Source organism: Equus quagga, chromosome 9 (assembly GCF_021613505.1).
Source record: "Equus quagga isolate Etosha38 chromosome 9, UCLA_HA_Equagga_1.0, whole genome shotgun sequence".
Classification (NCBI taxonomy): domain Eukaryota; kingdom Metazoa; phylum Chordata; class Mammalia; order Perissodactyla; family Equidae; genus Equus; species Equus quagga.
Window position 1 is genome coordinate 76,172,279 of NC_060275.1, and position 14,825 is coordinate 76,187,103.

The following is a 14,825-nucleotide window of genomic DNA, read 5'->3' on the forward strand; positions in this document are numbered from 1 at the left end:
GCTTGAATACGAAGTTCAAAATCTTCCCTGTGGTACCCTTCTTAGAGGACCTTCAGGGAGAAGTATTTGATCACCGGAGGGGTGGTTGGGAGCATAGATTGGAGGCTGGTGTTCTCTGTTTAAAGAAGTTGCTTTAAAGAGAATTGTAGTGACTTTCCACAGGCCAGGAAAGGCCAGCTTCCCCTTGGTGTGGGGAAACTTCAAGTGGGATTAAAAAGAGACTGGAAAATGAAGATAGAGAGGGATTTATAACTGTGTATCAGCAGCTTGGACCAGTTCCTAATGTGCATCTCTAGTTAACTGACTAATTAATTATTAATATATTAACCTATTCATTAATTAAACACACATTCATTGGGCATCTCTATCAGGCAAAGTTCTGGGCTCCAGACTTAGAAAAATGAATGATGCACCTTTTTTCCCCCTTAAGGAGGCTAGAAGGAAATATACAAATAACTACAGTGCTTGCTTCTTATATCAAACAAAGGGGAGGGTTATCTGCTACCCAATGTTATTTTTTGAAGAAAAATATATGATACTTCAAATAGGAAAATCCAAATTCACGTTCACAATTGGTTTGTCTGCATAATACTGTCCTTACAAACCAGATAATGTAATACGGGACTTGGACTGTTGGGGGCATTCCCAATTTCAGTTCTGATTTGTCCAAAGGATGCAAGTGAAAATTTTTGCCTTTTCTTTCAAGGTGCAAAACAATGAAACCACTGTCAGTACAAACTCAGGGTCTCCTTGGTGCTAGGGATCTCTATCATGGCAAATGATTCTTTCCATTGTGTAGAGTTTGATGTTTATAGAACTTTTATAAACATTACTGCATTTAATCTTCATAACAGCCCTGTCAGGAGGTTTTGTTATTTCCATTTTTCTGTTGAGAAAATGGGGCCTCAGTGATTGTGACTGAGCTGGTCATCTCAGGTTATAAGAGCAACAGTTTCAGAGGGGGTCCTGAATGTACGTCTTCTGCCTCTAAGGCTAGGGAAGTGTGTATAATCGCTCACCAAGGATTTATGAAAGGACCGAATATAAGGACTGCATGTAGACCTGGATAAGAAACATCATAGCTATCAAACCGACAAAGGAAAAATAAGGTTGCAGATGGATTTAAGGTTGCTAATCAGATGACCTTAAAACACAGAGATTATTTTGGATTATCAGGTGGGTCCAATGCAATCCTTAAAGAGGGAGGCAGAAAAAAGAGTCAGGAGGAGACGTGACTAAGGAAGAATAGGCAGAGGGATGTGACATTGCTGACTTTGAAAATGGAGGAAAGGGCCACCAGCTAAGGAATGTGGATGACCTCTAGAAGCTGGAAAAGGCGAGGAAACAAATCTTCCCTAAAACATCTAGAAAGGAACACAGCCCTGCCAACACTTTATTTTAGCCCATCGAGACTTGTGTTGGACTTCGGACCTACAGAACTGTAAGACAATAAACTTTTGTTGTTCTATGCCACTAAGTTTCTGGCAATTTGTAATAGTAGGAGCAGGAAATGAATACAGATGGGGTGGCGTGAGAGCCAGATCTGCAGCTGTCCACCTTCAGAGGGGACAGTTTGACTAGGAACCCTCTGTCATCACAGTTGGGTGCGGACAGTTACAGGGTAGATCAATAGTTCACTCAATTATTTAATTTATTATTATTTATTATCAATAAGCATTTATTGCAAATCTATTTGATGCCTGGTACTATTCTAGGCCCCAAAGTAAACAAGACACAAAAAAAAGTCCCGCCTTCACGAAGCTATCATTGTAGAAGGGGAGACAGGCAATAAACAAGATAAATAAGTAAAATACATACAATAGATAGTGATAAGGAAATTCTAAGGAGAGAAAGTGATAGGAAAGTGCTGTGTGTGCGTGTCTGCGGGTGTCTGTGTATAAATTTTAGCTGGCGCTGCCAGGGCAGGTTCACTGAGAAGGCGACATGGAAATAAAGACCTGGAGACTATGTCAGGAAAGAGGAAACAGCCATGTGGCTTTCTGGGGGAAGATTGTCTAGAACAGAGAATGCACAGGCTCTGAGGACAAAGGGTTCCTGGCATGTTGCTGGATGGGAGACAGTGAGGAAGTGAGAACGTAGGTAAGACTTCCTGGGCGCCTGGTTGGTCTTCTGAATAGTGGCTTATGGCTCCTTCAGGTCTGGAGTTAGGACCTTTACTCCTTAGCTGGTGGTCCTTTTTTATCACCTCTCCTGCAGAGAAAAAGCAGGCCATTTCCAAAAGCCTGCCTGAGGGAGCCGGAGGCAGATAGTATCAGAATGTTTCAGTGCTGATAACCAATTTTATGGATCAGTCATTTGACTTAATAATGAGAATGAGGGAAAGTGATGCAAATAATGTAAGTACTGTTGGCATTTCCTTGGAAATTTGAATAACTTACTTTTCAAACAGCAGTCTGGTTGGTTAGTGACTGGAAACAGGCAGAATTGGGAATGCTCTAAACCCAACTAGCAGTTCATGGAGTGATGCTGGAAAAGGTGAGTCTCTTTTTCTCTCTTCATGTTCCTCATATTGAATATGAATCCCTCAGACTAACTTTTATCCCTCTGTCTTCAGAGACAATCCGCAGCCACTATCTCCCTAAAGCTATTGTCTAGCATTTCTTTAAATGAGCAGGCTACAGAGAGCACATCATGTGGTCCCAGCAGTAGACGGGCAGGAAGTTTTGTGAAGACGGAACACCTGGAGTTAAGAAGGAGCCAGGTGTGACCAGAGAGGAGCTGGGCAATTGGCGGTAGTAGGTTAGATTAGCTCCGAGCTTACCCTGGGAGGTGGGAAATGCAGGAAATATCAGAGCCTGGTTTCTCATACAGCAAAGATCTATAAGACAGAGACTAGTAAGGAAGCAAACCACAGGAAGAGAAAAGATACCCTAAGAGGTATGTGGCAGTTTTAAAACATGGTCTCAAAATCCTCCGATGGTCTTTCCATCAAGAAGTGGAGTCTATGCCTCCTCCCCTTGAATGCTCTTGTGAGTACGTGACCAATAGAATGTGACAGAAGGAACACTATGTCAGTTTCTGGGGGCAGGCCTTGAGAAATTGGCAGTTTCTGCTTTGTTTGTTGAGATGCTCACTCATGGAACCCAGTCATCATACCGTGAGGAAGCTAAACCTACCCTGCAGAAAGGCCCATGTGGAGGGGAACCAAGAGCCAGCCATGTGCGAGAGTCATATTGGAAATGATCCTCCAGTCCTTGTTGAGCAACCCAGCTGACATTCCATGGAGGAGACGAGCTGTACCCTGCTCAAATTGAAGACTTGTGAGAAAACGAAACGATTATTGTTATCGTAAGTTACTAAGTTTTGAGGTAGATTGTTGTATATGGATAATTGCAACAAGGTGTATTTTAGGTGACAGAAAGGAGAAATGTCAGGTCTCACATAATATTGGTTTGTTATTTCAAATATATATAATATAAATCATATGATTAAAATCATTCTTAACCATTGTGGAGTTATTGACTCTCTCCTCAGAAAAATGTGCATATATCAACCTTTTGAGGACAGCCACAGGGGTCTCAGGACCTCCAACATTCATCCGTGGACATAGAGGCTCCAGGGTGAGACACTCTGACAAGAATCTCTCTCCACCGCTATTCGTTATAAAGTGGAGTTTGGTGAAGCTGAGGGAAGGGTCAGGGAAAGGACACCAGACTTTTCTGTTATGAGATTTGTGCTTTATCCCAGCCCTTTCATAGACTTGCTCTTTGTTTGTGAATAAAGTGCAAAAATCTCTATATTGCAATTTCTTGGATGGTAAAATGTGGATGAAAATCCTGGCCTTCCTTTTTTCAAAGGAATGTGGAGATTGAAAAAACAACAACAAAAAAACCCCTGAAGAGAACATGCCTAGAAAAGTCAGAATTTGCCCTTACAGGTACTCAATGAATATTTGTTGAATTAATTGTTAGCTATTGTCACCCATCGGGTGCTGCTTGATTAGGTAGCCTAAATCTTTAAGTTGTTGCCCATACAACCACTCTGGGACATGGACCCCAGGGAAAGAATACTAAGGAGGGTAGCAATGGAAAGGGGAGCTCAGTACAGCATCTCCCACACCCCCAGGTTACCTCGTCACTTTCTGTTGTCCTTCGTTTTGTGGTCCGTCAAGAGGAACTAGGAGAAACAGTAGCCTGCAAAGATTGGTATCAGTTTACCCCAAAACAAAACTCTGCTCATCAGCACAAGGAATTGGAAGCAAATCACACAAAAGTCTCATAAAATATAAAAGCACATAGACACTGGCTTCAGCATTGGCGTCATTGGGTAGAAAATCTATTTACATTATTTCTTATGAGGTCAGCAAAACATTTTGAATAACAACTCCCTGGCTGACTGCAGTGAGTCTGAAAATATGCAATAAAATATAAACTGCAGACCTGACTTAATAGTCAGGGTGTTCCAAGATTCCTTCTTTGATTTCTGCTGTAACAGATTGCATTGTTACTGTATTTGTAGATTTCTATCATCTCAGATTAAAGGATCCCAGTGTTGGTTAGGGCAAAACCCAAAACACAGGTGATGGAAGGCAACACCTAGTGTTAAAACCTTCAACAAGCAAGATCCACTGTGGTTGTTTTTCCTTCCCATTGTGATGCTATGAGGATAGGGAGGGGCAGGGAGTAAAAGAGGAATCACGTCCACATGGATTGAAGGCAATTTAGTTTCCACCAGACATGGTGACAGTGATCAAGGAATCGCAAAATCTCAAACAGTTGCCCAGCACAAACCGTGTCACAAGATCCCAGATCAAAGATATCTACTATATGTTTAGTTTTCACATCAATGTAAGCAGCGTCAACTTTGGCTGGACTAAGTGGCCTTTAGAAATAGTTCATCAGCCCTTTCTCCTTTTCATCCTCTCTTGTCTCAAAAAACGCCACAGAATCTGATGTAATCATTATTCAGGTTTGGGTACATTTGCTTTTAAACAAGTTGCTTATGATGAATCCAGTGAGAGTTGGTGGGCAGGTCTGCCCGCATCCCACGCTGCATTGGCTTTCTGCCCATCAGCATTGAAGCTGGTAGAAGTCTCCTGCAGGGTCAGCTCAGCTGGGGGAAAGATGCAGGGGACCTTGAGGGGCCTAAAAAGCAGGTCTTAGGATGCTTGTTTTTCCTTTCTAAGGAGTATGTAAATGGGTTCAGTGTGAAGGCAGCTCACTGTCAGGCACATGAGAGAGCCTAAGTGTGAGAAGTTGAAATGCGGTCACAAAATAGCCATGAGTGAATATGTAGATTTATTCTCAGGGGCTCCCTGCCAGGGTCTCTTAAGCATTAGCCTCCCTTTAAGGAAATCAGCTGGGGCAGAGTGAACCAAATTGATTTATGGCCCATATGTAAGCAAAAGCATCCCTAAGTAGCAATTATTTTAGAAAAGCATGCACTAAAGGGAGAACTGCTATTTTTTCCCCCAGTTTTCCCTTTTGGTCTAGGTTTTGTTTGCCATATTAATTGGAGACTTATATTATTTACTTATGATCTATTGACCTTTCAGGAATTCTTTGGTGTTTTTCCACTTGTTTCTCTTCTTTGCATTGGGCTTGGTGTTAGGGAAACGGATAAACCAAGCACAGTCCTTGCTTGTCAGGAGATCACACTCGGGCAGCCTGGCCCAGCCACGTGCACAAGTAACTACTGTGCAGTTTGATGAGAAGGACAGATACAAGGTGGGGCCGTGGCACAGGTGCAAGTGCTCAACTTGGGTGCAAGGAATTGAGAGAAGGCTTGAGATCTTGAGATGGGGAGGTCTGTGAACTGTATCTTCTCAAAGACTTGGGGTGTTCCAGGTAGACGGCAACAGGGTTGGGAGGCAGAGATGGATGTTCCAAGAAGAGGGGACAGTACGCACAAAACACAGAGGTGGCAGTAGTACTGGGTGTTCTAGGAACCGTTGGTAGATTGGTAAGACTGGAGCACATGCGTGTTAGGGCAGGAAGCCTGGGACATGGCGGAAGAAGAAAGCAGGGGACAGCTTGTGGAGTGTCTTGTAGGCTGCACAGAGGCACTTGGATTTTGTTTAAGCCTCTGGGAGCCTGAGAAGGATTCAGTGGCAGGTGCTGCCAGTGCTTCTCTCATATTCCCTCAGCAGTCACCATTCCCAACAAGCCAACGGCTACAAGTCTCAGTGACTGGAAGTTTGCAAGCCTACAGGGAGGCAGGCCTGACATGCCAGGAGTTACCCTTGGGAGCAGCCCTCAAACAGTGATGGATTAATGTCTCAGCTCCTTTGCTCCTGGGGCGGAGGAGCATAACTGCAGCATACTCTATAGTCTCCCAGAGGTCCCCAGTGAGACTGAACCCCCGTCGTTCACAGCAGTTATATGATCATTAACACACCAGTGTTGACTTCCTTCCCATCCCTGCCGTTCTTCCATAGCCCCCACATTTGCTTCCTGGGGTCACTTCTCAAATAACTCTTTGCACTCAAGTTCTTAGCTTGGGGTCTACTTCTGTGCAACCCACCCTAAGGGAGTTTTGGGCATGGGGAGCAACATGGGGATGAAAGCTGATGCTAGATGGTTTTCATGAGAAAGGAAGTGGGAGGGGAAGACTCAAGAGCAATTTAGAAAGTACAATTCACAGAAATTACAACCTAGCTGGATGTATCCTGAGAGGGAGGGAAGGAGTCTTTGGTGATTCAAGGTTTGGGCTTGTTGCCTGGGGACTCCGTTATACAAGATGAGCAATACAGGATGAGGAATAGGAATTTTGGTGAAATCTAAGGGAATTGGATTTGGTTATCTTGAGTTTGAGGTATTGCCAAATATAAGTGTGGAGCTCCGAGGGGAGAACTAGCTTGGAAACCCCAATTTTGGAAGCCAGGCATCAGCCCCTAAGTAGTGGTGGAAGCTGTGGGCCTGAGTGTAGTGACTCAGGCAGTATGGGCATGAGGGGTGGGGAGAACCCGGCAAGCACAGAACTCTGGGAATAGCAAGAGGTAGCCTTTAACAAGCGAATTTATGAGGAGGAAACTGCTAAAGAGAAGGACTGAAAGGCCAGGCAAGGGCCAAGGGAGTGATGTCATAGAAGTCCAGAGAGGGAAAGGTGTCAGGAGGAGGGAGAGAACTGGAGAGGCTTGTCAAGGTAAGACTTCACATTTCCATTGGGTCTGGAAATTGGGCGGTCACTGGTGTCTTTAGGAAGTTCATAGTAATTTGGATCAATTAGAGAGGCAGGAGAGTTTCTCCCCCTTAAGAAATCTAGTTTTATTACATGGCAGATAGGCTCAACAAGAATTGATAGAAGAAGGATTGCCTTCATGAGTAGATAAGAATTTCTAATTATAGATAAACATGATTCCAGGTGGCATACTGAAGAATGCAGTCCTCTCTTTAGATGATTTGTATGAAATCGGATACTTACGAAGCTTCAGGTTTGTTGGGTAAGGATTTACCCAGTTGGGTAAGGATTTTCCTTTTAAGCTAGTTATTATTCTTTTCTTTTAAGTTGATCCAACTTCTGTTTTAATTATCCAAGATTTCAATTTTATATTGCCTAAAGAATAAAGCTTAATCCTATAGCCGATGCCCGTTTGAATTTTAACAATTCTACTTTCTGTATCCTATTTAGTTACTTGTGGTTAGGAATTTGACGTCTAGAGTTAGGCTACTCGGCTAACTATTATAGAGGCTCTGCAACTTACTCTGTAAGATCCCTGGGGAAGGTACTTTGCATCTCTGTGCTTCAGGTTTCCTCATCTGTAAAATGGAGATAACAATACAACCTCAGATGGCTCTTCTCAGTACCAAATGAGTTAATTCATGTAATGTACTTAAAAACATGTCTGGCACAGAGTAAGTACTTAGCACCTTTTAGTGCCAGAAGTACTATTCGTTGGTGTTTTTTCTTTTTATTATTTGTTACTATTATTAAAAATTGGGGACAGCATGGTGTAAAGGAATAATGCTTGGACTAGAAAACAGAAGGCTAGGGGTCTGCTCTCAGTTTTTTTTGTCAACTCTGTGGGCTTAGGCAAGTCCACTCATTTCTCTGAGTTCAGTTTCTTTATCTGTAAAAGATGGAGGTTGGAATAGGAAATCTTTGCCAGCCTTGATTTTAAAATGCTGGAAGCTTACCTTTTGTTTGGGAGTAGCTGGTTTACACAGCTGATGTTTTTCCCTGAGGGAACGACAAGTGGGCAAAAAGAGGAAATCTGAAGACATTTCCACTAGACAAATTCTTTCTGGAAAGTAAGACCAATTTTTTGTTTATTTTCATGTAATTCCTTTATTGGGCTGAAATACATAAATCAATTGCTTGTGTTATATTCAGATGCCTGATCTTTTCTTTTTGAGTGTACTTTATATTTGGAATAAATCCAGTTATTTCTCATTTTTTTCCCTTTTTTCATACCTCTTAAAATTTTTTTCATGCATCCATTTCATTTGCTGATGCTATAATCTGTACAAAAACAACTCACTTTATTCTTTTAGATTTTAAACATGACACGTGTAAATAGAATAATAATTTTATAATGTGGTGTTTTCTTGTATCTTAACACATTTTTGAGATCTGAAATTTGGTCTCTGTTCTTATTCTGCACTTATTCCAATGAACTTTTCCTCTGCTGAGTTATTTCTCCTGTGTACACATGGGGGAGCTTTTGAGACACCGCTTTGAAGAGTTACACTTCTTTGATGAGTTTTTCATCAACTCCACTCTAAGATGATGGAGTGGAATTCTCCATCGTAGGGAGTGTAATAGGGCAAGACTGACTACAGAGCTGACTGAGATTTCCCCAGTGTTCACTGTCTAATGTGAGGCCCTAGAACCAAGTCAGAATTCTTCTGAAAGTAGTGATGTATGTGTATTCTCTAGCAAAAAAGGACGAAGTTAAAAAAAATGAGAAGGAAAATTTAAGACAGATCCAGTGTTTTCTGATGCTTCAGGATGAAGTAGATGGCCATAAATGTGGGGGGCTGTCTCTTCAGGTGAAATGAGGGGAAGTCAGGCGGAAACTCTCACTTCCACAGCAACGTTACTTAAAGGAGCCTCTGAAATGGTCTCATATCCATTCTCCCATAGAAAAAGAAAAATCTAAAAGCATGATGGACTAGAAAACAAATCACTCCTGGAGGGAGTAGAAGCAAAAGTGAAAAGCTTGAGTTGAGTCTGACGCTCTTGGCCTCCAGCTCTGTTTGGTGTTTGAGGAAAATGCAGAAAAATAGAAAGTGCTGTGTTAAGTGAAAGGAAACCTCTATTTCACAGACCCTAAGCTGGATTTATCATTGTCTTTCTTTTGACCTCAATTTTTTGTGGTTACAAATGTAAATAAACATATAAAAATAGCCCTGGGTGGCAGCCCCATAGATGCATGAAGGAGTATCATGAATGACTGGGACTTCCCTCTGCAGCAATTTATTTGGAATTATCAGTGGTTATCACAGTCATGTCTGAATGTTTTGTTCAGGAGACAAGATTTTAAATGCACTTGAGGGGCCAGCCTGGTGGTGCAGCAGTTGTTTGCACGTTCCGCTTTGGTGGCCTGAGGTTCGCGGGTTTGGATCCCGGGTGCGGACATGGCATTGCTTGGCAAGCCATGCTGTGGTAGGCGTCCCACATATAAAGTAGAGGAAGATGGGCATGGATGTTAGCTCAGGGCCAGTCTTCCTCAGCAAAAAGAGGAGGATTGGCAGCAGATGTTAGCTCAGGGCTAATCTTCCTCACAAAAAAAAAATAATAAAATAAATAAATGCGCTTGAAAATGAAGATTCTATGAGAAAATAAATACTGCTAATTTTTATTTATAAGAAATCTATTTTTTATGTATTTAGATTTATATATTTACAAGTGACTATATATCAACAAAAACTCTTTAGCAGTCATTTTCTTATGTAAGGTCTATGGTATAACTGGATTAATGTAAATTTATATGAAATTAAATAGATCATTCTTTATGATGAGTTGGGGAATAGGTAGAAATTGTCTCCTTCTCACTGGTTTTTTTTTCTCCCAAGACAGCCAAGTTATATCCTCTGTAGTTTGTGTTCAATTCCTTGCTGTTCCTTTTCTCTAATCTTTTCCTTGGCAGTCTCATTCATTCTCATGGTTTCAACCATTAACTCTATTCCCATCCTGGGCTTCCGTCATAGACTGCAGTTGTATATTCCCAATGCTCATTGCGCATTCCTACCTGGATATGGATGTCAAGTTTAACAAGTCAACCACCAAACTTACCTCTGTTCCTCCACTTCCCTCCTCTGCCTCTTACTCCCAGTGCCCACCACCCGCCCATGCCCAGCTCAATAATTCCTTCTCACTTTCCTATTTCTGTTCTTGAACCACCATTTTTTGAGCCACCTGGGCTTGAAAATTTGGGGTCATTTTTGACACTCACCTGTCTCATGTTCTGTGCTGTGTCAGGAGTCCCCAAGACTACCCTCTGGCTTGATGGCTTGCTAAAAGAACTCATGGGACTCAGAGAAGCTGTTATATTCATGGTTATGGTTTGTTGCAGTGAAAGGATACCGATTAAAATGAGAAAAGGGAAAGGTGCATGGGGCAAAGTCCAGGAGAAACCAGGTGCAAGCACCAAAAGTTCTTTCCCAGCGGAGTTGCACGGAGGTGCTTAATTCTCTGAGCAATGACGTGTGACAACACTTGCAAAGTATTGCCAACCAGGGAAGCTCACCTGAGCCTTAGTGTCCTGGGATTTTATTGGGGGTCAATCACATGGGCATGCAGTGCCAGCATGACTTACTTCAGCTACTCAGACTCCAGATCCCTGGGGAAAAAACAAACATCCCCCATAAATCACATTGTTAACATAAACTGATCAAACTGGTACCATATGGCCCAAGGCCTCAGACATACAACGCTATTACCAGGCAGAGTATTCTAAGGGCTCAGAGCTCGTCTCCCAGGAACTGGGCAAGCGCCAGTCCTAACAACAGGTCTTTTTTGAGAATGTTTAGGGTTTGAGCAACCCAGGCCTGCTGAGTTAACCTTACATGCACATATAGTCACACTAAGCTTTATTGGTTGTTGGAAGAAATCGGTAAGAGCATATACTGTGGTGTTAAACAGATATGTGTTTGAGTTCTAGCTGCATGAGGATTAAATGAGATGTGGCTAACATAATGGTGGGCACAGAAATACTAAATGAATGTTAGATGATTTTTTTTTTATTATTGTGATTATTGTTTTCTCTGCCTCTTCTTAGCTAATACTACTTCTGTCTATTAAGTCTAAGAGCTTATTGCTTTCCCCTTTATGCATTAGCTGCCCATGTCAGTGAACTTAGAATAAGTTATGCTGCACTAGCAAACAATACCCAAATATGAGCAGTTTACAAAAACAAATGAGTATTTCTTGATCCTGGTACTTGCTCGTCAGGAGTTGCCTGCAGCTTTGTTCTGCATTGTCATTCTGAGACCCAGTCAGAAGGAGCAGCCCAAATGTGCAATATTGTGGCAAAATAAAGGAGCATATGATGGAACAATACGATGGCTCTTAACACTTTGCTTGTAAGTGGCACATAGTTTGTCTATTCCCATTTTATTGTCTAAAGAAAGTCACATAGCCAGGCCCGAGGTTAATGGATTAGGGGTACGTAATATTCCCTTGGTGGGTGGTGGTGAATATTTGGACAGTAATGTACTCTATCAACTTCCTATCTGGCCTCTCTGCCTCCACGTTCCCTCTATCCCTGACACACTTCAATCCATCCTGTTACTATCACCAAGTCTTTATCCCCAAAGCTCAGTGGTGGGCAAATTATTTCCCTTCCCTAAAACTGCTTTAATTCATGGTCTTCTATTGGCTAGTCCAGCAAACCCTCTTTTAAGCTCAATCACTCATAACTCTCCTATATTCCAGCGAAACCAGAACGTTCACCAGCACTGGGCAAATTTTATCTTAGCATCTTTGACACCGTTGCTTATGACATTCATTCACTGAGAATGAAGACCCTTTTCTGAAGAAATCAACCATTTTATTCACCTTTAACTCCTCCACAGAGCCTAAATCCCTTAGCCATAGTCATGCCTGAAACACGTGATGAATGATTGGAGGAATAAATGTTGCCCCAGTGTTTCAAAGACATCCAAGAACTATTCAATGACCATAAGAGGCCAGGAAAGGGGTGCAGGGAGGCTGAAATGTAACCCATGTTTTGCTCACAAGCCAAGTCCTGAGGTGGGGTGTGGAGGAAGGGTGTCTTTCCTAATTCACACAAAAGAACTGAATGGTATGGCCATTCAGTGGCTTTCTTTCCGGGGTCATTTTATGTTAAAAGGAAACTTCCTATTTAGGACCTTTCTGTCCCAAAAGGACTATACATATGGAGGTCATCACAGAGAAGTAGGAGGAAAATGTTGTTTTGGCTCTGCTTTCATGAAATTTTGAAGTTCTAGGCCACTCAGTCACCCACCTGCTCCGTATCCCTTGAATTTTGAATGTCGGTGACTCAGGACATCTTTATGAGATTGAGTCCTCATGCTGTTTTGGGCTTCATGAGAAGAAACCTACAGAATTTTGCAGTTTTTGCCCACCACAGTTTTAGTTACCTTGGGGGCAGCACTGCTTTTACTGGAGAAAATAACTCTTGAGGCCCAACATAGCAAGCTGAGAGTAAGGATGAAGAAAAGTAACTGGATTGATTCTTCTCGGTAAAAAGATGTGAAGGCCTGTTTCATGAAAATGTTCCTAAAAATAAAAACCAGACCCTGGCAATACAGCAAATAGCCAAAACAACTTCCTTGGTTGAGTGATTTTTAAGGTTCTTCCCTGGTTACAATTTTAAAAACTGCTCCAGAAAAAACTTGTTCCAAATTCAGTACTAAAGGGGAACACTACCTCTTAGCCAGCACAATAGTGAGGAGCAAAGGGAAGGGAGCGCAACAGTACTCTGATGGCCCAAGGTGGCGTAACTTGTACCTGGGACCTATGTCCACCTGGGAAATTCTTCAGCGCTGGGCCTGAGCTCACGGTCAGGCTCAGCAGAACAGCTTTAAAGCAGACAACACCACTGTGCGTGTTGTCAGCAACATGCTGTTTTTTCTTTTGTTTTTTTGTTTTTAAACAATAGTTTACTTATGCTTCTATATTGTGTCAAAGGGATTAGGTTCTTAGATTGGTAAAGTGACAAAGCAAGCAGAGAAAAATCAGGATCGTTCATGGTAAGGTATTAACTTCATCAGGAATGAGATGCTGAACAGCAAGACAGAGATGATTAGAGGATATTGAATGAAGGTAAACTGAGTAGGTAAACTTTTCAATCCTGACATTCAGAATCCTGGTATTAGAAGTAGTGTGAGGGGGCCGGCCTGGTGGCGCAGCAGTTAAGTGCGCACCTTCCGCCTCTGCAGCCTGGTTCGCTGGTTCGGATCCCGGGTGCGGACATGTCACCGCTTGGCAAGCCATGCTGTGGTAGGCATCCCACATACAAAGTGGAGGAAGATGGGCACGGATGTTAGCTCAGGGCCAGTCTTCCTCAGCAAAAAGAGGAAGATTGGCAGCAGATGTTAGCTCAGGGCTAATTGTCCTCAAAATAAATAAAAAAATAAATAAAATAAATTAGAAGTAGAGTGAGGAGCTAATTGGTCTATGGCTGGAAAGAGAGACCTGGCTTTGAATTATAGAGAAGATGAAGTTTGATCAACTCAAGACATGTCCCCTTCACTAGCGGGAAAATGAAAGGGCATTTGTGTTGTCATGAAATATTCTTACTAATTTAATGAAATACCAATTGTAGCATTTTGGGGTCACTGTCATTACCATGACACAACTGTTCACACTTCCTGTTTATGGGCTCCAAGACTGCTCCGAGGTTCCTTCATACACAACTTGGCAATCATGACTCAACCAGTGGGCAAAATGTTGTAGTCCTGTTCTAGAACTTGAAGGATCTTGTCACTGTTTCCAACTCTGAGCAGACTTTCTGCAACCAGGTCAAAATGAGATAGAATGTTGCCTCCATTGTCTGTACTGTATGTAGAAAAGAAGTTTATATTTCCCACTGAGCACATCGTCCTTTTCAGAAATGGCTTTTCCTCCATAGTCTTATAAGATGCTACTAACTAACGTATTTTATGTGCTTTTGCTTCTTTTTTGTTTGAATGCGCTTTCTGCCTCTTTTCAGAATGATGAGTAGTCATTTAATTATCAAGGTAGACAGATTTGTGTCCTTAAGACCTCCTTTAATGGGGAGTAATATAATGTAGTTCTGTGGCCTTGGTCTCCATAGGACTCGGCAAGTAGATGCCAAATTGTCTGTTTGAGTGGTCGCTTATGAGACTAAGCTGACAGATCGCTTTTATCTAGGCCTGAGTTGGTCCCCCTGTCTGTTGTGGCTGGTGAACAATATTGAGTCAGATTTTGAAGCTGATAACTTTCTCTCAATGCTCCACACAGATTCTATTTCTTTAAATGGTTAAAGTTGAACAGTTCTTCAGTTCATTGATGCCATTGATGCCAGTAATAATAAAGAGGACTGTTAATCTGAAGGGGCCAGTCACTGATGCTTGTTCATTCATTTATTCTGGAATGTTTGAGTGCCTACTGTGTGCTGGGCATTGTGCTAGATACTGGAGGTTCAGTAGTGGGGTCCAAGTCAGGTATAGTCTTTGTCCTCATAGTATTTAAAATAGATAAAATCTACTGGGGGAATACAGAAATAATCAGGCAGTTATAATGTATTGTGATGAGTGCTATGATGGGGAAGCACAGTGAGCACATTTAACAAGATTTAGTTGCCTGTACGCGCCAGGAAATGTGTTAAATGCTGAGTTTACAGTTAACTAACAAAATAGACATTGCCCCTGCCATCATGACACTTATTGGATAAAGCTGGTGTTGATTGAATA

General features: G+C 42.1%; 1 protein-coding gene and 1 long non-coding RNA gene across 3 annotated transcripts in view; one reads left to right on the forward strand and one right to left on the reverse strand.

The window, feature by feature from the left end:
- The window catches only part of PDE4D (phosphodiesterase 4D), a 1,409,587-nt gene that overhangs the window by 171,542 nt on the left and 1,223,220 nt on the right, over positions 1-14,825 (forward strand). The window lies entirely within an intron of this gene.
- On the reverse strand, positions 7,701-10,740 carry LOC124244658 (uncharacterized). The gene is made up of 3 exons (XR_006890081.1): positions 10,652-10,740; positions 8,097-8,139; positions 7,701-7,718 (listed from the first exon to the last, which is right to left on the reverse strand). It is a non-coding gene; the product is annotated as an uncharacterized LOC124244658 (long non-coding RNA).